Here is a 25,441-nt window from a genome sequence, read left to right as displayed (position 1 = left end):
TCGTGACAGGGCTGCACTCCGATTGCTCTAACTTTTGCATACGAACTCGGATTTGAACGATTTTTATATCAAAATCAATCTTTTCGACGAGACGAAGACAACCCGTGTAGATCATTTTTTTCATTTGAGGTCGTCTTGGGGGCTTAACGGCTAAAGTGTACTTTGAACATAAGATCTTGGTACTTCGAGCATAGTTTCGGCCTTCGAGATGAAATCGGACGGCGATGACCCAAATTTCAAAGATGTTCATATAAATAATACGGAACTCTTTCATGTAGATCACTTCTCCATTTGAGTCTATCTAGATAATCATTTGAGCCCATCTTCAGCTTCTGGTCGGATTGACTATCACAACCTCCACTCCGGTTGGCCTTCCACACGGGTAAGCTTTCCGCACCGACAAGGTTTCACCCCGGCAAGGTTTTTACACCAGCAAGGGTTCTCCCTAGCTCGGCAAGGTTTCTACCCCGGCAAGAGTTCCTCCTCGGCAAGGTTTCTACCCCGACAAGAGTTCCTCCTCGGCAAGGTTTCTCCCTCGGCAAGATTTCACACCGGCAAGCTTCTACACCGGCAAGCTCTCCACGCCGGCAAGCTCCTCCGCCTCTAAGCTTTCCACGCCGGTAAGCCCTCACATCGGCAAGGTTTTACCCCAGCAAGGTTTCATTCAGCCGGCAAAGGCCGAATACTTTCTCACTCAGGGCCGGCCCGCGAAGTGTTGCCTCTAACTTTTGCATACAAACCCTGATTCGTGACCATGCCAAAATCTGGTGTCAACACATGCCCCCTGTTTTTCGACAAAGCTTGTGCGCCGAAAAATAACTTGTATTGTGTTTGTTCTAAGGACGATGTCAACACTCCATCAGCCATTTATTTTCCTCAGGACGATAATCAGGTATCGGCCATGTTTGTGCTAAGGGCGATAGTCATATATCGGCCATTGCCCACTTAGGCTTCTTGCCACACACTTGGGTGGTATTTCTTCAAGTACTTGCCATTGAGAGCTCGAGGTAACAGTGCGCCTTGTACGGATTCCACCAAATAAGAGTTTCCGGGAACTATTCTTGCAATTCTAAAAGGACCTTCCCAACTTGGAGACCACTTCCGAATTTTCTGTCTCTTGAACCAATCGGGAGAATTACTTTCCAGACGCGATCACCAACTTGAAAATTCTTCAACTTAACTTTCTTATTATAAGCCCTTGCTACCCTCAACTTGTCCCTCTCTATGGCCCTCAAAGCAGCCAAACATTTATTGGCAACCTCATCAATATTGTCCATCATCAAGTTATAAAAGTCTACTTCCGATAAATCATTTTGTTTGGCTATTCTCAAAGCATTCAAATTCACTTCCACTGGTAAAACAGCCTCTTGACCGTATACTAGCTCATATGGAGTCACCTTCATAGCACCATGCCTTGAGATCCTATGTGCCCACAAAGCTTCAGACAATAACTCATGCCATCTCCTTGGATTATCCTCAATCTTCTTCTTGATGAGCTTAATTAAAATTTTATTGCTAGACTCAGCTTGTCCATTGGCTTGGGCATAATATGGAGAGGAATTGAGCAATTTTATGTTATAAGATTCGGCATATTCTCTAACTTGGTGTGACATGAAAGAGGAGCCTTGATCTGTAGTCAATGTTTGAGGAATGCCGAATCTATGAATAATGTGCTCGGTTATGAATTTAATCACCTCCGTATGTGTCATGTTCTTGAGAGGTACTGCTTCAGACCATTTAGTGAAATAATCGGTTGCCACCAATACAAACCGATGCCCCTTTGAGGAAGACGGATGAATTTGTCCAATGAAGTCTAAACCCCATCCTCTGAAAGGCCACGGCTTGATAATGGGATGTAACATAGCAGCAGGAGCCAGCTGAATATCACCAAATTTTTGACAAGCTTCACACCCTTTGTAATATCTGAAGCAATCATTAATCATCGTCGTCCAATAAAATCCAGCACGTCGTAGCAACCATTTCATCTTGGGAGCCGATTGATAAGTGCCACAAATACCTTCATGGACCTCCCCCATAGCAACTCTCGCTTGGTCCTCGTCCAAGCACTTTAGAAGAACATCATCAACCGTTCGGCGATAGAGATCATCATCTCTCATTGTATACTTGAAAGCCATCCGCCGAACAGCCCTGTCCACCCTTCTACTATGATCACACAAATAATCAACAATGGGTTTCCTCCAGTCTTGACTTTCTCCTGCATTGAATATTTCATTAGCGGCCGAAACGGTGGGCTCCGGTTCGGCCTCCCCTATGTCGGCAAGACTAGACATCGGCTTTTCAGAAATATGAAACACGCCATGATCAACATGGTAGCCGGATGCCTGTTGTGCCAACTCATTTGCTTTCCAATTGTCATGTCTAGATATATGAGCAATGCTAAAATAATCCAAAGTAGAAATTACATCTAGACATTTATTAAGATAAACATTAAGTGATTCGTCCAAACACTGAAAGACTTTGGATATTTGCTGCACCACTAGTAACGAATCACCATAAGCCTCAATATGTGTAACACCTATAGCAAGCAACATCTCTAAACCGAATAACAATGCTTCATATTCGGCTTGATTATTTCTGCAAAAATATTCTAAGCGGCATGAGGCTTCAAAAACAGCACCATGAGGAGATATGTAAACAATACCAACACCTTGGCCATTGCTACAAACTGAACCATCAAAATATAATCTCCACGGTACTAGTGAAACAAGGTTAATATCAATGTCATACTTGTCATCAATCCGATGTTCAACAATAAATTTAGCAACGACTTGGCCTTTCATGGATTTTAGAGATTCCTAAGCCAAATCATATTCAATCAAAGCATAAGCCCACTTGCCAATTCTACCACTAAGAATTGGCCTATGCAACATGTATTTAATGACATCGGTTTGACAAGCTACTATATAAGTACTCGGCACTAAATAATGTCTCAATTTTGTGCAAGCATAATATAAGCATAGACATAGTTTCTCAATAAATGTATACCTTGTCTCGGCGTCCAACAAACGTCGACTCAAATATGTAATAGCATGCTCTTTTCCCTCGGTTTCTTGAGTCAAAACAGCACCAATAACTCCTTCTTCTGCTGCAATGTAAAGCCTGAAGGGTTCCCTATGCTTGGGTGCTTTCATCACCGGAGGAGTGCACAAATAATTCTTGATCATATCAAATGCTTCTTGCTATTTTGCCCCCCAAGTGAAATCAGCATCATTCTTTAACCGAAGGATAGGAGTAAACGCATCAACCTTCCCTGACAAATTAGCTATGAACCTCCTCAAGTAATTGACCTTGCCAAGGAACTTTTGCATATCTCTCTTGCATTTTGGAGCTTCCACTTTCTGTATGGCCTCTATCTTGTTGGGATCAATCTCTATGCCATCTTCATGGATAATGAAACCCAAAAACTTACCAGCCGACACACCGAATGCACACTTCAAAGGATTCATCTTCAGTCCATACTTTTTCATTCTTTCAAAAGCTAAACACAAATCGGCCAAGTGGGATTCAAAAACATCCGATTTGACAACAATATCATCAATATAAACTTCAAGTATGACACTGAGTAAATCATGAAAAATCAAATTCATAGCCCTTTGATATGTAGCGCCAGCATTTTTTAATCCGAATGTCATCACTGTCCATTCAAATAAACCAAGGAAACCAGGGCATCGAAAAGTTGTTGTGGACATCTCTTCTTTGGCCATAAAAATTTGATTATACCCGACATTACCATCAAGAAAGCTAATAACTTTATGTCCAGAAGCATCATTAATAAGCATATCGGCTGTTGGCATGGGATACTCATCTTTGGGTGTAGCCCTATTCAAATCTCTGAAGTCAATGCATATTCTCAACTTGCCGGATCCTTTCTTTTCCACCGGGACAATGTTAAAAATCCAATCGGCATATCTGCAAGGTCTAATAAAATTAGCTTTAAGCAAATGACCGATCTCTTCCTTGATCCAGTCATATGTTTTTGGATTAAACTTTCTGGCCGATTGTTTATATGGTCTAAAACCAGCCTTTATAGGTAACCGATGCTCCACTAGCTCTCGGCTTAAACCTGGCATTTCATGATATTCCCACGCAAAGCAACATGCATATTCTTTCAACAGCTCGATCAACTTAGCTTTATGATCGGCTCTTAAATTTGCATTTACAAATGTCGGCCTAGGAGCTGAACCATCTCCTATATCTATCTCTTCTAATGGATCGGCCAATGTAAAACCTTGTCCTAATTTATCCATATCATCTAACTCTTCTATGGATTCATACACATCGTTCTCATTAGACCGATATTCTACAAGTCGCTTTTGTAACCACTCTGAGTTAGGATCCATTTAAACATATCATACCTTGGAGCCGATTGCATTCAGTCGGCTTTAAAGAGACGGGCACAAAACCATTCTTGGTTGCGTTGAGAAAATCAAACTCTGACAAGTCACGTCCCGTCAAGCAAGTAGCATTTGGGTGTTGCCAATCCACTGATGCCTTGGCCAAAGCAACACAGGCCGAGTTATCTGCATGAACGACTTCCACTTCATCATCAACCCACTAGATCAAAAACTGGTGCATAGTGGACGGCGCACTGGTTTGCATGAACCCAATCACGGCCTAGTATGACATTGTAGTTACCTTGCACCTCAGCGACAAAGAATGCGGTAGCCAAGGTTTTACTTCCCACCGTGAGCTCCACATACATCACACCTTTGGCTTCAGTTTTCTCTTTGCCTTCAAATCCATTGAGCACCATGTTGGTCTTTATCAACTCTTCATCATGCAGCCCCAATTTTTTGAAGACCGAATACGGCATAAGATTCACCACAGCACCACCATCAACAAGCATCCGAGTGAGTGGTGATCCATTGATATGACCTCTGAGATACAACGGTTTCAGATGCGTTACTGGGTCTTTTGGCTTCTCGAATATTGCATTTTTAGGGCCAAAATCCAGTTGGGCCACCTCCCCTTCCTCATCTACAGCTCGAAACTCAGCAGGTAAGTAATACACCATATTGATATCCATACCTTCATGAACCGGCGTAGACTCATAATCCAACATATCATCCTCTTCTTCAAGTGCATCCACCGATTCTGAAATTTGTCCAAGTGAAGGAGAAGTAAGAAGTGTTGCAGACGATGTAATAGCTGTTGCATCGTCCTCCTTTGGTGGCGTAGGTGCTGCTGTGATAGGTGTAGAAGCGACTGCATCTTGTATTTGTTTAGGCCTCCACACTTGTTTCGTAGGCACCATGGGCCGAGTGTCATTGAACAACTTATCCCTTTGCTTCTCGGCTTCTTGTTTTGTCATCTCTTGACTCCTTAACCTCTGTAGTTTCCTCTTTTGTGTTTTTGTCAGCCCTGGAGGACACCACTTTGGCTGTGTCGGATTTCGGGTTCCGGCAGACCCTTGAGGTTCGAACACTGGGGTGCGCACGGAGATTTCGCCTCCTACCTACCCGCACCCCTCCGCCTTGCTAAGATCTAAACTATGGAAGGAACAACACAAAAGACACAGGGTTTATACTGGTTTGGGCCACCGTTGTGGTGTAATACCCTACTCCAGTGTGTGGTGTGGTGGATTGCCTCTTGGGCTAATGATGATGAACAATACAAGGAAGAACAGCCTCGCGAGGGTCTGTTCTTGGCTGGGGCGATGAACTGTTGGGAGGAGTTCAGTCACCTTTCTCTCTCTCTCTACCTGATCTTCTCTATCCTTCGATCCCTCTCTTTACTTCCCACCTCCCAGCTCTCTTTGCTCTATGGGTGGATGGTCCTATTTATAGAGGCCCTGATAAAAGTAGTCTTCGCCTGCACAAAGCTCTGGTGATGACGCCGTCTTGGGCTCCACGGTGACCTCCATCTCATAGTCCTCCTGGTCTTGGTCTCGTTGCATCGAAATGGCAACCTTTGCATGATGCCTTGGTACTCCACAGCTGCGCTTGCCCCCTTTGCACCAAAGAGGAAGGGAGGACACTGCGCGGGCTGGCACCCGCCTGGCACCCCCGGTCATCATGGCTTGCGTCACGGGCACCTCGTAAGGTACCCCGCCTTGATTTCTCCGCCTCCTCGTGAGCCAGCCTGACGAGGCCACGCCTGAGGAAGCTCCGCGTCATCCGCCCCGTGAGGGTTGGCCCCTCGCGAGGGTCTTGGGTTTGTGTTGGTGAAGATGGGCCGCGCTAGGCCCCCCTTTGAGCCACGCCGCAGGCCGCAGGCAGGCAAGTCTGGGGACCCCCGTTCCCAGAACACCGACAGTAGCCCCCGGGCCCAAGGCGCGCCCGAACTTGGTCGTGCAGGGAGGCGGAAGGCCAAGAGCGAAGCGCCGCGGGCCCTAACAGCCTGCGGCCTTGGGCGCCGTGTGGCGGTTGGTTGGACGTAGGCGTCTCCACTTCCCCATGGCGCCTCGGCAACTGCACAGATTGGACAAGTCCCTGCATGCAAAGTGGGTCATGATTACCTACAATCATGGAGGTAGGTGGTTGGCCTTCGCCGGCCATAAGTACGGAACAGCGTGCGCCCTTCCAGTCCAGCCCTCCTTGCTTCTCCTTCTTCCCGATCCTTGCTCCGTCTTGCTGCGATGGCTCCGATCCACCGGTTCTCGACGGCAGGGAAGGGAAAGGCTCCTCGAGGGGAACCAGACCCACTCTCGCCGAAGAAACGGCTCGCCGCCCGTGGCCCGGACGAGGGGGCCCTTCAGGTGGTGTCGAGGCCTTGGTGCGAGCGGGTGCCGCCGGGGTTCCTGCTGCCATTGTATGCCCATGTCGAGGGCCCCGAAGGAGCTGATGCTGACCGCCATGGGTGGCGCCGACGGGTCACGAAGGTGTGGGTCGTCCCCCCTGGGGTCCACACCGAGGGCTCCTCCCAAGAGTTCGTGCTCCACGTCGCCATTCCTCTTCAGTCTTGGATCCGCCTTCCTCCCTTCTTCGCCTCCATTATCCCGCAGGGGGAGCCCCTGGAGCTCTGGCTGCAGCACGCCGGCTGCAGCACCCTCGCGACCGAGGCAGAGGTCGCGGTCGTTGCCCCGGGAGAGGTGTTCATGACTCGGGGCTGGAGAGAGATCGCCCGGGTTTGCAGGGTAAGGGGCGTCTTCGCGGTCCACTTGGATTATGACGGTGCTTCGGTGATGCTCTTCAAGGTCTTCGATGCGAGCGGGCGCCGGCTGGAGTGCTGCTCTGGGGAAGGTGGCCAGGACCCTGCCACGACGAGGACTGGGCCCGCCAACCGCTCCCTTGGCGGCTCCTCAGGCGGTGGAGGCGTCGGAGGTTCCAGCGTCTCCGGCGAGCTCTTCGTGACTTCGGAGACGAGCGACGACAGCTATGAGACCCCGAGCCGGCGCCGCTCTTGGAGCAGGGTGGGCTCGTCAGGCCGCCGCCGACTCTGATCTGGATGGGGTTGGCATCGGTGCTTGATGACCCACTATTGATGATGGCGTCTTTTGCAGGGTCGCGCGTAGTTTGTGTCCCTTTAGGATCTGTTCCCTGCGAGGAATCAAAAACGCGTCCCGTGGGGGCTTGTAAGGTGCCTGTGATCCTGTTTGTTAATATAACCCTTGTCGTAGAACTGCGCGAGTTGCTCATTCCGTCTTAGCTCAGTCCTCCCTTTCGAACCTCACGAGGGCTTAGTGCTCTGCGCCGACAGGTCCCAGTCCCAAAGCGGCTTCAGCCGTCGCTGGTATGCCAGGTCGCGATGCCGTGGTCAAGGCCAGGAGGTGAGCGACCCGGAGTCCGGTAAGAGCCCCTAAGTCACGATGCTCAGGAGGTCTCCTTTGGCGCCCAAGCAGCCATCGTTTGGTGAGAAAGGAGAGCGGCGTCGCTAACACGGGATAGCATTAGGTGCGGGGATGGTGCCACGGCAGCCGGCGCTTCCGGGTGATGACTTATCTTGAGGATCAGGGGCCGCTCTCTGGTGTGTCGTCGGGTCCGTGCATCGGCAGGCGCGAGGTTGCTCGGCGAGGTCCTCGTGTGTCTCTCCCCTCTCGCCTTTTCTCCCCTTTCGGCTCTACGTCCTCGGGTCCCGGCCCTCGAGCGAGTCTCAGCCGTCGCTGGTATGCGAGGTCGCGATGCCGTGGTCAAAGCCAGAAGGTGAGGGCCGGAGAGCCAGTAGGAGTCCTGAGTCGCGATGCTCAGGCACCCCCCCCCCCTTTAACGTGCAAGCGGTTCATGCGGACGAGAGCGCGGGTGACACCGCAAGGGCCTCGCCTGACGTAGCTCCTTCAGGAGGTCCTGCAGGTCCTTCATAGAAAAAAAGGGGTTTCCATGACAATTGACAGTCAGCCATTGGTTGCTTCCGAGGGGTAGTGAGGCACTGAAGGCTTGACAAGGTGATGCTATGTGGGGCTGCCGCGGCCAGAGCTCAGCCATCCAGGTTTGTCGGTGTTGCAGGGACGGACCCATGCGCAAGCGTCGTGCCGTTTGGGAGCAGCTCCGTTACTTGGCGTCAGCTGAGCAGGCAACTAGGTAAAACACATTAGCCGCGAAGGAGTGGATTCGTTCAAATAGATGCTGGGAATGTGGACATCACTGGGTCAGGCCCGAGCGACTTGGGGGGTCATGCGGCCCGAGGGGCGCCCCCAACAAGGTAAGCTAACAACATGGAATAAAAAGGGATACACGTCGCAGGGACGGACCCACGCGGCCTGGGAATAATGCAGCCCGGGGGGCGCTCCCAGCTGGAAATAAAACTCGAAAGATGTCACCTGATGATGTTGAGGATGAAGGAGCGTTGGTGTAGCAAGCTCGGTGGGTCGCGGGAGCCGATCCTCACGAGCCCCCAGGCCCAGGGGCCTCGGGAGGCTCCAGAGGGCTGGCGGCTCCTCACGGGCCATCTCCATCCCTGCCAGGGCTGCGGAACGCCTGGCCTCTCGTGCCTCCGTGATGCCCCTCATGAGGCGCTGGTACATGTCAGCCGCGTTCGGCAAGCCGTAAGGCATGCGAACATAGCTGTGGTGTGGGCCTCCGCAGCGCTCCACTCGTGAGGGCTAGAGGCTCTCCAGAGAGGCGACTCGGTTGAGCCCTGGTATGTCGATGCAGACGCGCAGCCCACCATCCTTGCCTGGATGGGGAGCCACTGCTGGTAGGCGGCGGCCGCCTTTCATGACTCTTGACTCCTGTAGCTCCTGAATGGCCTCGCTGATGAACTCCTGAGGGTCTGGATCTCCTTGCCTTGCTCCTTCTTGAGGGAAACGTGCTTCGAAACACGCCTCCATGTGGTGCCCAAGTGCCTCCCTCGTGACCCTAGCTAGGTCGGTGGCCCTCCAGGGGAGAGCCCCCGAGCCCTGCCTGAGGAGGGCGCCGGACGCGCTTTCCTATGCGATGGAAGGAGGTTCCTCCTGGGCAGGCGCGGGCCCAGAGGGGCCTACCTCCTGAGTGGTCGGGTCGGACGATGTCTTCTTCTTCTTAGGGGCGGTCTCGGGAGGCCTCCTGCTTCCACGATCCGGGTCTTCCAGTGACGCGGCCTGAAAGGCTCGTTCCAGGGAACACACTGCGTCCTTCTCTTCACAGGGCACCGTGATGACTCTGCTGCTTCCTGGCATCTTGAGGACGTTGTAGCCGTGGTGAGTTACGGCCATGAACTTGGCCAGCGCTGGGTACCCAAGGATGGCATTGTACGGCAGGCGAATGTGAGCGACGTCGAAGTCGATGAGCTCGGTGCGGTAGTTGTCGCGTGCCCCGAAGGTGACAGGGAGGCGGACCTGCCCAATCGGGACCGTGGAGCCGTCGGTGATACCGGAGAAAGGCTTGGTTGGCTGAAGCTGGCTGTAGGGCACTTGGAGGTTGTTGAATGTCTCCACGGACAGGACGTTAAGACCTGCCCCGCCATTGATGAGGGTCTTGGTGACCACCACGTTGCTAATGATTGGGGAACAAAGCATCAGGAGGACTCTGGCAGTAGCCGCACACTTGAGCTGATCTGCTGAACTGAACATGATGGCGCATGCCGACCACCTGAGAGGGTTCGTGGCTTCGAGCCTGGGGAGGACTGCGTTCACTTCCCGGGCGAACTGCTTGAAGATACGCTGAGAGGCTGGGGCTTGTGCCCACCCAGGATGCAGGCGATCGCGCGCGGCTCCTGGAAGCCCCCAGCCCCCTCATCCTGGTGGCGGTCCTCGTTTCTCCTTGGCTGCAGCGGCAGCGGTGGGAGGCCTGTGTTGCCTTGCGGGCGATCCTCGCGAGGCTGATCCCTCCAGTCTCCCTCGCGAGGCGGGTCTTGCCAGCGATCCTCGCGAGGTTGATCACGCCACGCTTGGCGCGGGCCACGGTCTTCCCAGCGTCTTGCGTTCCTTCCTCCTCCTCGGACGTAGCCCCGGTCACTGTGGTCAGGGCGATGGTCGATCCTTCCTTCTCGCACGGCTCGGAGCTCTTGACATTCGTTGGTGTTGTGGGTGTGGAGGTCGTGGTACACACAGTACCGGCTGCCCTTGGAAGGTTCGGGCTGATCTTTGCCCCGCTTGGTGTCTGGTTCTACCGCGAGCACGGCAGCCCCCTTGCGCTTCACATCCTTGGCCTTGGGCTTCTTCTCTTCTGGGTCTGCAGCAGGCAGCTCGAGGAGGGAGAGACGCCCTTCCTCGGCCCTGGCGCACTTGGTTGCCAGGTTGAACAGCTCCAGGGAAGTGCACAGGTCTTCATGCATCGCCAGCTCCTCCTTCATCTTGACGTCGCGCACGCCGTCGGAGAAGGCCGAGATGATGGCCTCCTCAGTCACCTTGGGAATCTTGAGGCGTGCGTTGTTGAAGCGCTGGATGTACTTCTGCAGGGTCTCCCCGGGCTGTTGCTTGATGCGGCGCATGTCGCTCACGGCGGGTGGCCAGTCGCGAGTGCCTTGCAAGTTGGCGATGAAGCCGGTGCACATCTCGTCCCAGGAGGAGATTGTGCCTGGAGCCAGGTTCAGGAGCCAGGTGCGGGCCCCGTCCTTGAGTGCCATGGGGAACCAGTTCGCCATGACCTTCTCGTCTCCGTTGGCAGCTTTGATGCCCAGCTCGTAGAGCTGGAGGAACTCCGCAGGGTCAGCCGTACCGTCGTAGCGAGGAGGCAAGTCTGGCTTGAACTTGCCGGGCCACACGACGCTGCGTAGCTCGGCGGTGAAGGCGCGGCAGCCTGCTGTGGCCACGGGAGGCCTTGGATGACGGGGAGCTTGGTCTTGCATGTCCCCACGCGCTGCAGCTGGGAGCAGCGCGGGGTCTTGACGCGCGGGAGCAGGAGCATGGTCGCGACGTGCTGGAGCAGGGAGCGCCCGGGCAGCTTCTTGCGGTCGAGGGACTTCTTGACAGCTCTGCTCTTGCTATGATGGCGCCTGATGGAGCGTGTTCCGCCCAGGGGCCACGCGCCTTGGAGCCATGGCGCCTTCCTGAGGAGGAGGCGGCCAGGGCGCCGCGGGAGCTTCATTGCCCGCGCGGGGCGGGGTGTGGTGCAGCGGAACGGACAGCGCAGGAGAGCCCCCTGTGGCACGGACGAGCTCGGCGACGCGGTCGAGCCATTCTTCGTAGACGTTGTCGACGAGATGGTAGCGCAGGAGCTCGTTTGCCGCGATGAGTGCAGCCCGAGCCTCCATGGACGCGCGGAGCGCGCAGGACGAAGAACTAGCTGGGGTGAGCGAGGGAGTCGCGGTGCGGCCGTCTTGCCGCACGGGCGGATGCTGGGACGATGCTTGCTGCTCGTCCCCCGCCGGGCCGGTGGCGGCGTTGATGGCAGGTGATGGGGAACGGTGAGGACGCCCACCGACAGGGGCCGTCTGGGCGACGCGGGAAGCGAGCGCGGCCCAGCGCTCGGCGCGGGCCCGACGAGCGTCAGATATGGGCATGATGGTCGGAGGAGAACGGGGTGGTGGAAGACGAATCTTGGCGCACCCCTACCTGGCACGCCAAATGTCGGATTTCGGGTTCCGGCAGACCCTTGAGGTTCGAACACTGGGGTGCGCACGGAGATTTCGCCTCCTGCCTACCTGCACTCCTCCGCCTTGCTAAGATCTAAACTATGGAAGGAACAACACAAGAGACACAGGGTTTATACTAGTTCGGGCCACCGTTGTAGTGTAATACCCTACTCCAGTGTGTGGTGTGGTGGATTGCCTCTTGGGCTGATGATGATGAACAATACAAGGAAGAACAGCCTCGCGGGGGTCTGTTCTTGGCTGGGGCGATGAACTGCTGGGAGGAGTTCAGTCACCTTTCTCTCTCTCTCTCTACCTGATCTTCTCTATCCTTTGATCCCTCTCTTTTCTTCCCACCTCCCAGCTCTCTTTGCTCTGTGGGTGGCTGGTCCTATTTCTAGAGCCACTGGTCCTCTTCCCAAATATCGAGCGGGAAGGGAGCCAACAATGGTGGGCTAATTTGAAGGGGGGCAGCTAGTACTAGCTACCCTGACAAAAGTAGTCTTCGCCTGCACAACGCTCTGGTGATGACGCCGTCTTGGGCTCCATGATGACCTCCATCTCGTAGTCCTCCTAGTCTTGGTCTCGTTGCACCGAAATGGCAACCTTTGCCTGATGCCTCGGTACTCCACGGCTGCGCTTGCCCCCTTTGCACCAAAGAGGAAGGGAGGACACTGCGCGGGCTGGCACCCGCCTGGCACCCCCGGTCGTCATGGCTTGCGTCATGGGCACCTCGTGAGGTACCCCGCCTTGATTTCTCCGCCTCCTCATGAGCCAGCCTGACGAGGCCGCGCCTGAGGAAGCTCCGCGTCGTCCGCCCTGCGAGGCTTGGCCCCTCGCGAGGGTCTTGGGTTTGTGTTGATGAAGATGGGCCGCGCTGGGCCCCCCTTTGGGCCACGCCGCAGGCCGCAGGCAGGCAAGTCTGGGGACCCCCGTTCCCAGAACGCCGACATGCTGAGTGTATTTAGGATCTCTCATCTTTACTTGGCTGGTGTTTCCTTCAAGGTCATTAGTCGAGTACTTTGGCGCGATAGCAAGTATCGGCTCAGTCGGATCGTTATGCATAATCGGCTATTGTATGGCAAATGTTTCGGAGCCCAAGATGAGTGAATCGGTATCGGTTTTTTCCTTGCCTTTGCTTGATTCGACCATTGCAGCACTTGGCGATTTAACACGCCACTCTTGCTTGCCGACCCTTTTTTGATTATCTTGCACTGGCCGATTGACACCATTGTTCAAACGGCCTCGTGTGGGATAAGAAAGTCTCTCATGAACGAGCCTCCTTTGTCCTGCCCAACCCGGATGAAAAGCATAAGGGGCCATTGGGGCTGCCTCCATCCTCCATTGAAGTCCCCCACGTAGTATGGCACATAGGGGGGTGGCGGCATCCATGGTCCTGGCGCCCACGACCCATATGGCCTTGCATGATGCTGAAATTCTTCCCGAGGAGGTGAACTTGAGCGCTTCCAATTTGATGACCGGTTAGAGCTAGAACCGGCCGCATGATTGGCATACTTGGACAACAACATATCAAAAGTTGGCTTGATTTTCTTGTGCTGCACTTTTGCCTCATTCCTCTTCCACTTGCCAACTTGTGGACTCTTGGGTTTGACAAATTTAACTCGAGTATTTTCTTGCACTTGCGGTTGCCCCCCGAGTGTAGGATCCTTGATGGTGATTTTGATTGTCTCCTTGCCACAGGGTTGCTTGTCAAGCACAACCTGTCTCCCCAAGACCTTGTCGCCCTCCTTGTCTTTCCTGGGCTCACCAACAATGACATTAGCTTTATTAGCAGATTCAGCTACCTCTGGCTGAATGAGTAGCTTCTTCCCCTCCAAATCCATGGTATTCATTGGAAAAGGTTGTTTATCAACTTGCATCTCAGAAAAGTTCAATCGTCCGTCATTAATGGTTGATTGTATCTATCATCGAAAAACATTGCAATCATTAGTAGCAAGAGAAAAAGAATTATGATACTTGTAATAAGCACGCCATTTCAGCTCTTCAAATGGCAGTAATGTATGAGATATTCTAATAATCTTAGCCTGCAGCAATGCATCAAATATTCTATCACACTTAGCAATGTTAAAAGTAAACTTCATCTCTTCATCACGATTCTTATGAATCGGTTTCAGATCATTGCAAGTAAAGGGTTTGGCCTTAGATGGCCAAACAAATTCAGTAGAAAAAACATCACCCTCATCGTCCGAGTGATCACTATCATATTCCACCATATTCATCTTTGGACGAACGGCTTTGTATCTATGCACTTCTTTGAGGTCTTTGCTTCGGCTTTCCTGAGCCAAAGCCCTTTGTAAGACTTGGTTGATATTTAAGAACTCATAGCCTTCTAGCTTTTCTCTAATGGGAGTTCTCAAACCACTCAACACTAGGTCTGCCAAGTCCCTCTCGGTTATCACCAAACTAAAACACCGATTTTTTGTTTCTCTGAATCTCTTGACGTAATCGGAGACCGATTCATCATGCTTCTGTTTAACCGATGTTAGATGTGACAACTTGAGTTCATTTTCGCCGCTATAAAAGTGATCATGAAACTTCTGCTCTAGCTGCGACCAAACACGAATGGAACCATGGGGTAAAGAAGAAAACCATGAAAATGCGGTACCAGTTAATGATAAAGGAAATAAACGCACTTTCAATTCATTCAATGAGCCTGCCTCACTCAATTGTGCTAAATACTGACTAACATGCTCCCATGTGGTTTTTGTGCCTTCTCCATTAAACTTAACAAAATCTGGAATTTTATATCCTGGAGGGCACTGGATGGCATCAAAGTACTCGGGGTACGGCTTTTGGTAAATCTGATTCCGAGGTAACTCAACTGCAAAATTCTCTCAAAGCATCTTAGCCATCTCCTCTCTAAGATTAGCTAGACCATCATCCATAGTGGATGATGAAGCTTGTGGCAGTGGCATAGGAGGAGTAGGGTTACTAGCTGTAGGTAAGAATTGTGGCATGTATGTCGACCCATAATTTGGTAGTGGTCGAGTGGTTGTAGCTGTAGGTAGGGTTTGGTTCGGCGTTGCCACCGAACCTGGCATGCTCATAATAGGGTTGATGGGTGCAGTCACAATCTGATTTGTTTGGGTAGGATAATAAGCCATCGGCACGGGAGGCGCCGATGCAATAGGTAAAGCCAGATTAGGGTTTTGCACACTAGCAGCTACACCATCATTACCACTAGACAATTGAGATGTATTCTTCTGAGCATTAGTATTTTCTATGAAAGTTTGGTAGACTAGATTGTTACCATCAGCAATACGACTTTCAATCTCAGTCCACTGCTCAGGAGAAAAGGTAGTACTTACAGAGGGTTTAACCTGTTTGGCTTGAAGAGGAGGGAACTTGATTTCTTCAATCGGAGTGATGTTGCCTTGGCGATCCTTCTTGAACATTGCAAGGAACTCCTGCAAGTCCTTCTCCTCGTGCGCCTTCTTGTACTCCTCATAAACTTGGCGATGATCGGCCGATATCTCATCAAGACTGGGCTTAATGATGTTATCAGCGTCTACCTCAGATGGCTTGGGAATATCAGACATGGTGGATGATGACGATTAATCATCGTTCCCTAGCGGAGTCGCCAAAAAGTGTGTTGACACACGAACACATCACGTGTACCCTTGACGCCGGGGGTGATGCACCGCAGCTCACGTCGAAGGAGACCCGACCGACAGCGCGATACACAAGACAGTCGGCGGGCGCTTTTGCAGACCTGAAACCCCGCGCACCCGGGAGGTACCCCGTCAGGGATTGCGGCGGCTATGGGCTTCCCTAGGTCGATTCTCTCGCCCCTAGAGCCTCGGGATTCGCATCTCTCAAACACGAAGAACAGCGAAGAACGAGAGAGAGAAACGGTGGAGAGATAAAATGTAGATGAAAAAGTAGTATATTGATTTGTTCGATTGTGTGTTGTTTCAATCGGCCGTCACCCCCAACATATATAAGAGGCGGCTGGACTTCCCGTACATGCAAAGGATTTATCTAGGCTTTCCTTACAAGAAAATTACATCAATTCACGTCTAAAACCCTAGTCAAATTTGGACTGGTTTTATCCGAACTTTCCAAAACTGTTCGGTTTAAACTGGCTGCACCTTGCGGGTTCTTTTTGCGGTGGTAAACAATCTCGGAAGAAAACAAGCCCAAAAGCAATTTTGACCATTTCGACGAGACGAACAACTTTCATGTTGAAGGTTTTTCGATCAGAGATCATCTTGAGGGTCAGATCAGTCTCACAACACAGGCTATCTTCTCGCGCTACCCATCAGACATGTGTCTGGTGGGGCGCGCCACATCTCGCCTCGTGGCAGGGCTGCACTCCGATTGCTCTAACTTTTGCATACAAACTCGGATTTGAACGATTTTTTATATCAAAATCAATCGTTTCGACGAGACGAAGACAACCCGTGTAGATCTTTTTTTCATTTCAGGTCGTCTTGAGGGCTTAATCGGCTAAACTGTACTTTGAACATAAGATCTTGGTACTTCGAGCATAGTTTCGGCCTTCGAGATGAAATCGGACGGTGATGACACAAATGTCGAAGATGTTCATATCAATAATACGGAACTCTTTCATGTAGACCACTTCTCCATTTGAGTCCATCTAGATAATCATTTGAGCCCATCTTCAGCTTCTGGTCGGATTAACTATCACAACCTCCACCCCGGCAGGCCTTCCACCCGGGTAAGCTTTCCGCACCGACAAGGTTTCACCCCGGCAAGGTTTTTACACTAGCAAGGGTTCTCCCTAGATCGGCAAGGTTTCTACCCCGGCAAGAGTTCCTCCTCGGCAAGGTTTCTACCCCGGCAAGAGTTCCTCCTCGGAAAGGTTTCTCCCTCGGCAAGATTTCACACCGGCAAGCTTCTCCACCGGCAAGCTCTCCACGCCGGCAAGCTTCTCCGCCGGTAAGCTTTCCACGTCGGTAAGCCCTCACATAGGCAAGGTTTTACCCCGGCAAGGTTTCATTCAGCCGGCAAAGGCCTAATACTTTCTCACTCAGGGCCGGCCCGCGAAGTGTTGCCTCTAACTTTTGCATACGAACCCTGATTCGTGACCATGCCAAAATCTGGTGTCAACAGATAGTTCTTCATGGTGAGACATCACATGATGATCAGGTGTGATAAGCTCTACTTTCACATAAAACGGGTGCAAGCCAGTTCTGCACACGCAAAATACTCGAGTTAAACTTGACGAGCCTAACATATGCAGATATGGCCTCGGAATACTGAGACCGAAAGGTCGAGCGTGAATCATATAGTAGATATGATCAACATAGTGATGTTCACCATTGAAAACTACTCCATCTCACGTGATGATCGGACCGAGTTTAGTTGATATGGATCACGTGATCATTTAGATGACTAGAGGGATGTCTATCTAAGTGGGAGTTCTTAAGTAATATGATTAATTGAACTTAATTTATCATGAACTTAGTCCTGATAGTATTTGCATAACTATGTTGTAGATCAATAGCTCACGATGTAGCTCCCGGTTTATTTTTCATATGTTCCTAGAGAAAAACTATGTTGAAAGATGATAGTAGCAATGATGCGGACTAGGTCCATGATCTGAGGATTATCCCCATTGTTGCACAGAAGAATTATGTCCTTGATGCACCACTAGGTGACAGACCTATTGCAGGATCAAATGCGCGCGTTATGAATGTTTGACAAAGCTCGGTATGATGACTACTTAATAGTTTAGTGCACCATGCTTTACGGCTTAGAACCGGGACTTCAAAAACATTTTGAATGCCACTGACCATATAAGATGTTCTAAGAGTTGAAATTGGTATTTCATACTCATGCCCATGTCGAGAGGTATGAGACCTTTGACAGTACTTTGCCTACAAGATGGAGGAGAATAGCTCAACCAGTGAGCATGTGCTCAGATTGTCTGAGTACTACAATCGCTTGAATCAAGTGGGAGTTAATCTTCCAGATAAACTAGTGATTGATAGAGTTCTCTAGTCACTATCACCAAGATACTGGAACTTCGTGATGAACTATAATATGCAAGGGATGACGAAAACAATTCCGGAGCTCTTCATGATGCTGAAATCGACGAAAGTAGAAATCAAGAAAAGCATCAAATATTGATGGTTGACAAAACCACTAGTTTCAAGTAAAAGGGCAAGGGAAAGAAAGGGAACTTCAGGAAGAATGGCAAGCAAGTTGCCACTCCCATGAAGAATCCCAAAGATAGACCCAAGCCTAAAACTGAGTGCTTCTACTCCAAAAGAAATGGTCACTAGAAGTGGAACTGCCTTAGATACTTGGTAGATAAGAAGGATGGCATAGTGAACAAAGGTATATTTGATATACATGTTATTGATGTGTACTTTACTAGTGTTTATAGCTACCCATCAGTGTTTAATACTGGTTCAGTTTCTATGAGTAGTAATTTGAAATGGGAGTTGCAAAATAAACAGAGACTAGTTAAGGGCGAGGTGATGATCAGAGTTGGAAGTGATTCCAAGGTTGATAAGATCACCATCACACACTCCCTTTACCTTCGGGATTAGTGTTGAACCTAAAATAAATGTTATTTGGTGTTTGTGTTGAGCATAAATATGATTGGATCATGTTTATTGCAATACAGTTATTCATTTAAGTCAAAGAATAATTGTTGTTCTATTTACATGAATAAAACCTTCTATGGTCATACACGCAAAATAAATGGTTTATTGAATCTCGATTGTAGTGATACACATATTCATAATATTGATGCCAAAAGATGCAAAGTTGAAAATGACAGTGCAACATATTTGTGGCATGGCCGTTTAGGTCATATTGGTGTAAAGCGCATGAAGAAACTCCATGCTGATGGGCTGTTGGAATCACTTGATTATGAATCACTTGATGCTTGTGAACCATGCCTCATGGGCAAGATGACTAAGACTCCATTCTCCGAAACAATGGAGCGAGCAACTGACTTATTGGAAATAATACATACTGATGTATGCGATCCGATGAGTGTTGAGGCTCGCGGCGGGTATCATTATTTTCTGACCTTCACAGATGAGCAGATATGGGTATATCTACTTGATGAAACATAAGTCTGAAACATTTGAAAAGTTCAAAGAATTTCAGAGTGAAGTGGAAAATCATCGTAACAAGAAAATAAAGTTTCTACGATCTGATCGCGGAGACAAATATTTGAGTTACGAGTTTGGCCTTCATTTGAAACAATGAGGAATAGTTTTGCAACTCATGCCACCTGGAACACCATAGCATAATGGTGTGTCCGAACATCATAACCGTACTTTATTAGATATGGTGCGATTTATGATGTCTCTTACCGAATTACCACTATCGTTTTGGGGTTATGCATTAGAGACAGCTGCATTCATGTTAAAAAGGGCACCGTCTAAAATCCGTTGAGATGACACCGTATGAACTGTGGTTTAGCAAGAAACCTAAGTTGTCATTTCTTAAAGTTTGGGGTTGTGATGCTTATGTGAAAAAGTTTCAGCCTGATAAGCTCAAACCCAAATCGAATAAGTGCGTCTTCATAGGATACCCAAAAGAAACTGTTGGGTACACCTTCTATCATAGATCCGAAGGCAAGATCTTTGTTGCTAAGAGTGGATCCTTTTTAGAGAAGGAGTTTCTCCCGAAAGAAGTGAGTGGGAGGAAAGTAGAACTTGATGAGGTAATTGTACCTTCTCCCGAATTGGAAAGTAGTTCATCACAGAAATCAGTTCCAGTGATGCCTACACCAATTAGTGAGGAAGTTAATGATGATGATCATGAAACTTCAGATCAAGTTACTACCGAACCTCATAGGTCAACCAGAGTATGTTCCGCACCAGAGTGGTACGGTAATCCTGTTCTAGAAGTCATGTTACTAGACCATGATGAACCTACGAACTATGAGGAAGTGATGATGAGCCCAGATTCCGCAAAATGGCTTAAGGCCATGGAATCTGAGATGGGATCCATGTATGAGAACAAAGTATGGACTTTGATTGACTTGCCCGATGATTGGTGAGCCATTCAGAATAAATGGACCTTCAAGAGGAAGACGGACATTGATAGTAGTGTTACTGTCTAGAAATCTCGATTTGTCGCAAAAGGTTTTCGACAAGTTCAAGGTGTTGACTACAATGAGATTTTCTCACTCGTATCGATGCTTAAAAGTCTTTCCGAATCATGTTAGAAGTTGCCCCACTTTATGAAATCTGGCAAATAGGATATCAAAACTACATTCCTTAGTGGATTTATTAAAAAAGAGTTGTATATGATGCAACCAGAAGGTTTTGTCAATCCTAAAGATGCTAACAAAGTGTGCAAGCTCCAGCGATCCATCTATGGATTGGTGCAAGCATCTTGGAGTTGGAATATACGCTTTGATACGTTGATCGAAGCATATAGTTTTATACAGACTGGCGGTGAAGCCTGTATTTACAAGAAAGTGAGTGGGAGCACTACAACCTTTTTGATAAGTATTGTGAATGACATATTGTTGATTGGAAATGATGTATAATTTTCTGGAAAGCATAAAGGAGTGTTTGACAGGAATTTTTCAAAGAAAGACCTCGGTGAACCTACTTACATATTGACCATCAAGATCTATAGAGATAGATCAAGACGCTTGATATATTTTCAATGAGTACATACCTTGACAAGATTTTGAAGTAGTTCAAAATGGAACAGTCAAAGAAGGAGTTCTTGCCTGTGTTGCAAGGTGTGAAGTTGAGTAAAGACTCAAAACCCGACCACGGCATAAAATAGAAAGAGAATGAAAAGTCATTCCCTATGCCTCGGTGGTAGGTTCTATAAAGTATGCTATGTTGTGTACCAGACCTATTGTGTACTTCACCATAAGTTTGGATCCAGGAGTTGATCACTGGACAGCGGTCATAAATATCCTTAGTGGAATAAGGAAATGTTTCTCGGTTATGGAGGTGACAAAGAGTTCATCGTAAAGAGTTATGTCAATGCAAGCTTTGACACCGATCAGGATGACTCTAAGTCTCGATCTAGATACATATTGAAAGTGGGAGCAATTAGCTAGAGTAGCTCCGTGCAAAGCATTGTAGACATAGTAAATTTGCAAAACACATACAGCTCTGAATGTGGCAGAACCGTTGACTAAATTTCTCTCACAAGCAAAACATGATCACTCTTTGGGGGTTAATCACATAGCGATGTGAACTAGATTGTTGACTCTAGTAAACCCTTTGGGTGTTAGTCACAAGGAGATGTGAACTAATCACATAAAGATGTGAACGATTGGTGTTAAATCACATGACGATGTGAACTAGATTATTGACTCTAGTGCAAGTGGGAGACTGAAGGAAATATGCCCTAGAGGCAATATTAAAGTTGTTATTTATATTTCCTTATATCATGATAAATGTTTATTATTCATGCTGGAATTGTATTAATCGGAAACTTAGTACATGTGTGAATACATAGAGAAACAAAGTGTCTCTAGTATGCCTGTACTTGACTAGTTCGTTAATCAAAGATGGTTAAGTTTCCTAGCCATGGACATGTGTTGTCATTTGATGAACGGGGTCACATCATTAGAGAATGATGTGATGGACAAGACCCATCCATTAGCTTAGCATAATGATCATTCAGTTTTATTGCTACTACTTTCTTCATGACTTATACATGTTCCTCTAACTATGAGATTATGCAACTCCCGAATACCGCAGGAACACCTTGTGTGTTATCAAACGTCACAACGTAACTGGGTGATTATAAAGATGCTCTACAGGTGTCTCCGATGGTGTTTGTTGGGTTGGCATAGATCGAGATTAGGATTTGTCACTCCGTCCATCGGAGAGGTATCTCTGGGCCCTCTCGGTAATGTACATCACTATGAGCCTTACAAGCAATGTGACTAATGAGTTAGTCGTGGGATGATACATTACGGAACGAGTAAAGAGACTTGCCGGTAATGAGATTGAACTAGGTATGATGATACCGACAATTGAATCTCGGGCAAGTAACATACCGTGACAAAGGGAACGATGTATGTTGTTATACGGTTTGACCGATAAAGATCTTCGTAGAATATGTCGGAGCCAATATGAGCATCCAGGTTCTGCTATTGGTTATTGACCGGAGATGTGTCTCGGTCATGTCTACATAGTTCTCGAACCCATAGGGCCCGCACGCTTAACGTTCGATGACGATTTATATTATGAGTTATGTGATTTGATGTACCGAAGGTTGTTCGGAGTCCCGGATGAGATCACGGACATGACGAGGAGTCTCAAAATGGTCGAGACATAAAGATTGATATATTGTAAGGCTATATTCGGACATCGGAAAGGTTCCGAGTGATTCGGGTACTTTTTGGAGTACCGGAGAGTTACGGGAATTTGCCGGGGAAGTAATGGGCCTTAATGGGCCATACAGGAAAGGAGAGAAGAGCCTCAAGGGGTGGCTGCGCCCCACCCCCATGGGCTGGTCTGAATTGGACTAGGGAGGGGGCGGTGCCCCCTCTTTCCTTCTCTCCCTCTTCCCCTTCCTTCTTCTCCTACTCCAACTAGAGAAGGGGGAAACCTACTCCTACTAGGAGTAGGAATCCCCCTTGGGGCGCGCCATAGAGAGAGCCGGCCCTCCCCTCCGCCACTCCTTTATATACGGGGGAGGGGGCACCAAATAGACACACAAGTTGACAGTTGTCTTAGCCGTGTGCGGTGCCCCCCTCCACAGATTTCCACCTCGATCACATCGTTGTAGTGCTTAGGCGAAGCCCTGCGCTGGTAGCTTCATCATCACCGTCACCACGCCATCGTGCAGACGCAACTCTCCCTCGACCTCAGCTGGATCTAGAGTTCATGGGACGTCACCGAGATGAACGTGTGAAAATCGTGGAGGTGCCGTATCTTCGGTGCTAGGATCGGTCCAATCGTGAAGACGTATGACTACATCAACCGCATTGTCATAACGCTTCCGCATATGGTCTACAAGGTTACGTGGATAACAATCTCCCCTCTCGTTGTTATGCATCACCTAGATGGATCTTGCGTGTACGTAGGAATTTTTTTGAAATTACTGTGTTCCCCAACAGTTAGGACCATGCGTACCCTCTAATGAACGATCAATGGTCGCCCCATAGATGTAATTGCAAACATGCAATCGTATTGTCGTATCTTAGTCAGGAATTGCTTGGAAACATGATCACCATCATAAGATAACAAGCGATTCAACAAAGCGGGTGGTTCCTTGAAGGGTTTAACAACGACTTTTCCACCTTTACAACAAAGGTTATAAACGATTTTGTTTTGCACCCATGAAGAAGACGACTTGACCCTCTCCTCAAACCAAAAGGAGGCCTTACAATGGGGGCGTTGATACTCGAGAGGACCATGGTAAGACCTGTCCTTATAGGAAGCTACCGAAAATACAATACTCAGAGGCCAGACATCATATGAAAAGGATCAAGCACAACTATCAAGAACCTAATAGCCAGTACTGAAAGTGCTAGTTGTCGACTAGAGGGGGGTGACTAGGCGATTTTTATGAAAGTCTTCAAAACACGGGGGCTTTGAAGACAAACGATAGAAATGAACCTATTGATATCCAGCGGAAGGTAGACTACACTAGACAGCCATAGTCAAGTAAGCAATGAAGTGAAAGCACGAAGACTATCAGCAGCTAGGTAATAAGGATCGGGATGGAAGACAGTATGAAGCCAAACAGTAAACATTCTTCACTTAGTGAAGTCAATCAGATCATACAGGCAGGCAGTGACTTCACGAAGACAAACTGCAAACCAAAGGGAAGTGAAGGATAGAACCAGTAGCTTGGTGAAGACAAGGATTCGGCAGACCAGTTCCATTTGCTCTGACAACTGTACGTCTGGTTAGGGAGGCTAAGATTTAACTCAGAAGCCCGCGTCTTCACCTTATTCCCCTTGAGCTAAGGACACGCAGTCCTCGACCAATCACTCTGGTAAGTCTTCAAGGTAGACTTCCAAACCTTCACAGACTTCGTTCACCGGCGATCCACAATGACTCTTGGACGCTCAGAACATGACGCCTAACTGGTTGGAGGATTCATAGTCCTCAAGTGTAACAAGTCTTCAGATCACGCAGACAGAAAGACTTCATTGATGCCTAACACTCTTTCGCTCTGGGTGTATAGGGCTCTGTCCTCGCAAGGATCTCTCTCTCTCAAATGCTTCGGAGGTGGGTTGCTCTCAAACGACTAAAGCCGTAGACTAACTCTGAGCAGCCACCAATTTATGGTGTAGGGTGGGCTATTTATAGTCAGGAGGCAACCCGACCTGATTTTTCTGAAATGACCCTGGGTCGCTAAGGAACGAACACGTGTCCAACAGTCAGATTTCAAACACACGCGGCAGCTTGACTTGTGCTACAAGTAAAGCTGACTCATCCAGCTCTGGATAAGATTTGCTCTCATTGTCTTTGCTCGCAGACATAGGATTTGGTTGAGCATCACATCAGTCACTCTGACTTTGTTCACTTGGACCCCACTTAATAGTACGGTGGTTCCTATGACTCAACAAAGAAGAAAAGGAAACTACGGAACAACTATGTCTTCGTAATCCATAGTCTTCATACGATGTCTTCTCATGTCATAATCTTCATTGTGAATATCTTCACACACCACCATTGTCTTCAATGTCTTCATACATTTTTAGGGGTCATCTCTTGTAGTTAAACTGAATCAATAAGGGACTACTACATGTGTTATCCTGCCATTCTCACAAACACATTAGTCCCTCAACCAAGTTTGTCGTCAATACTCCAAAACCAACTAGGGGTGGCACTAGATGCAATTACAATCTCCCCCTTTTTGGTGATTGATGACAAACTGGTTGAAGTTTTTAGTGGGGATAAAAGTATGCGAAAGTTAAGGATTCAGGCATTGTCTTCATAAGAAGCAAAAGGCTCCCCTAGAGATGTGCATATAGGTAGTTTGCTTTTGAATGCAAATGCACATGGCAGGTTTTAATTTGTGGAGATCCTCTTCAGCTTATGAAGACAATTCATCATGCATATAAAGAGATGACGAAGATAATGACACGCATAATGAAAAATGGACGTCTGTGGAATGGCTTCATGCGGGATTTATCATCGCATCACAAAGTGGCAGAAAAAGTAGCAGACGACCATCGAGTTTAAGTGTTACAACTCAGAGAACCAAATGTCTCAAAAGACGAGATTTGTAAAAACTTAGCACAAATTAATGCAACCACCCATAAGGACCTGCTTGAAGACTATCAACTCATAAGTTTCTCCCCCTTTTGTCAGTAATGACCAAAAAGGTTTGAAGACATAGAGTATCTACTCATTCCCATCAGGAGTAGATGTAGGTGCAGGGTTGATGCTGGAGTTTGGTGGTGCAGATGAGCCTGATGCGGTGTCGAGATGCAGTGAAACCATGGTTGGTGAAGTGGTGTTGTCTTCTTCATCGACGACTCTCGCAACAACAGTTGCAGCCGAAGATGAACGCTCAAAATATTCACTTGAGGGAGTGTGGCGCCAGCTTGCATTGTGTGGAGGTCTAGAATCAAATTTGAAGCCCTCAGTGAAGCCATCTTCGC

The sequence above is a fragment of the Triticum dicoccoides genome, chromosome 6A, assembly GCF_002162155.2.
Source record: "Triticum dicoccoides isolate Atlit2015 ecotype Zavitan chromosome 6A, WEW_v2.0, whole genome shotgun sequence".
In the NCBI taxonomy this organism is placed as follows: Eukaryota; Viridiplantae; Streptophyta; class Magnoliopsida; order Poales; family Poaceae; genus Triticum; species Triticum dicoccoides.
Note: the sequence above shows the minus strand (reverse complement) of the source record.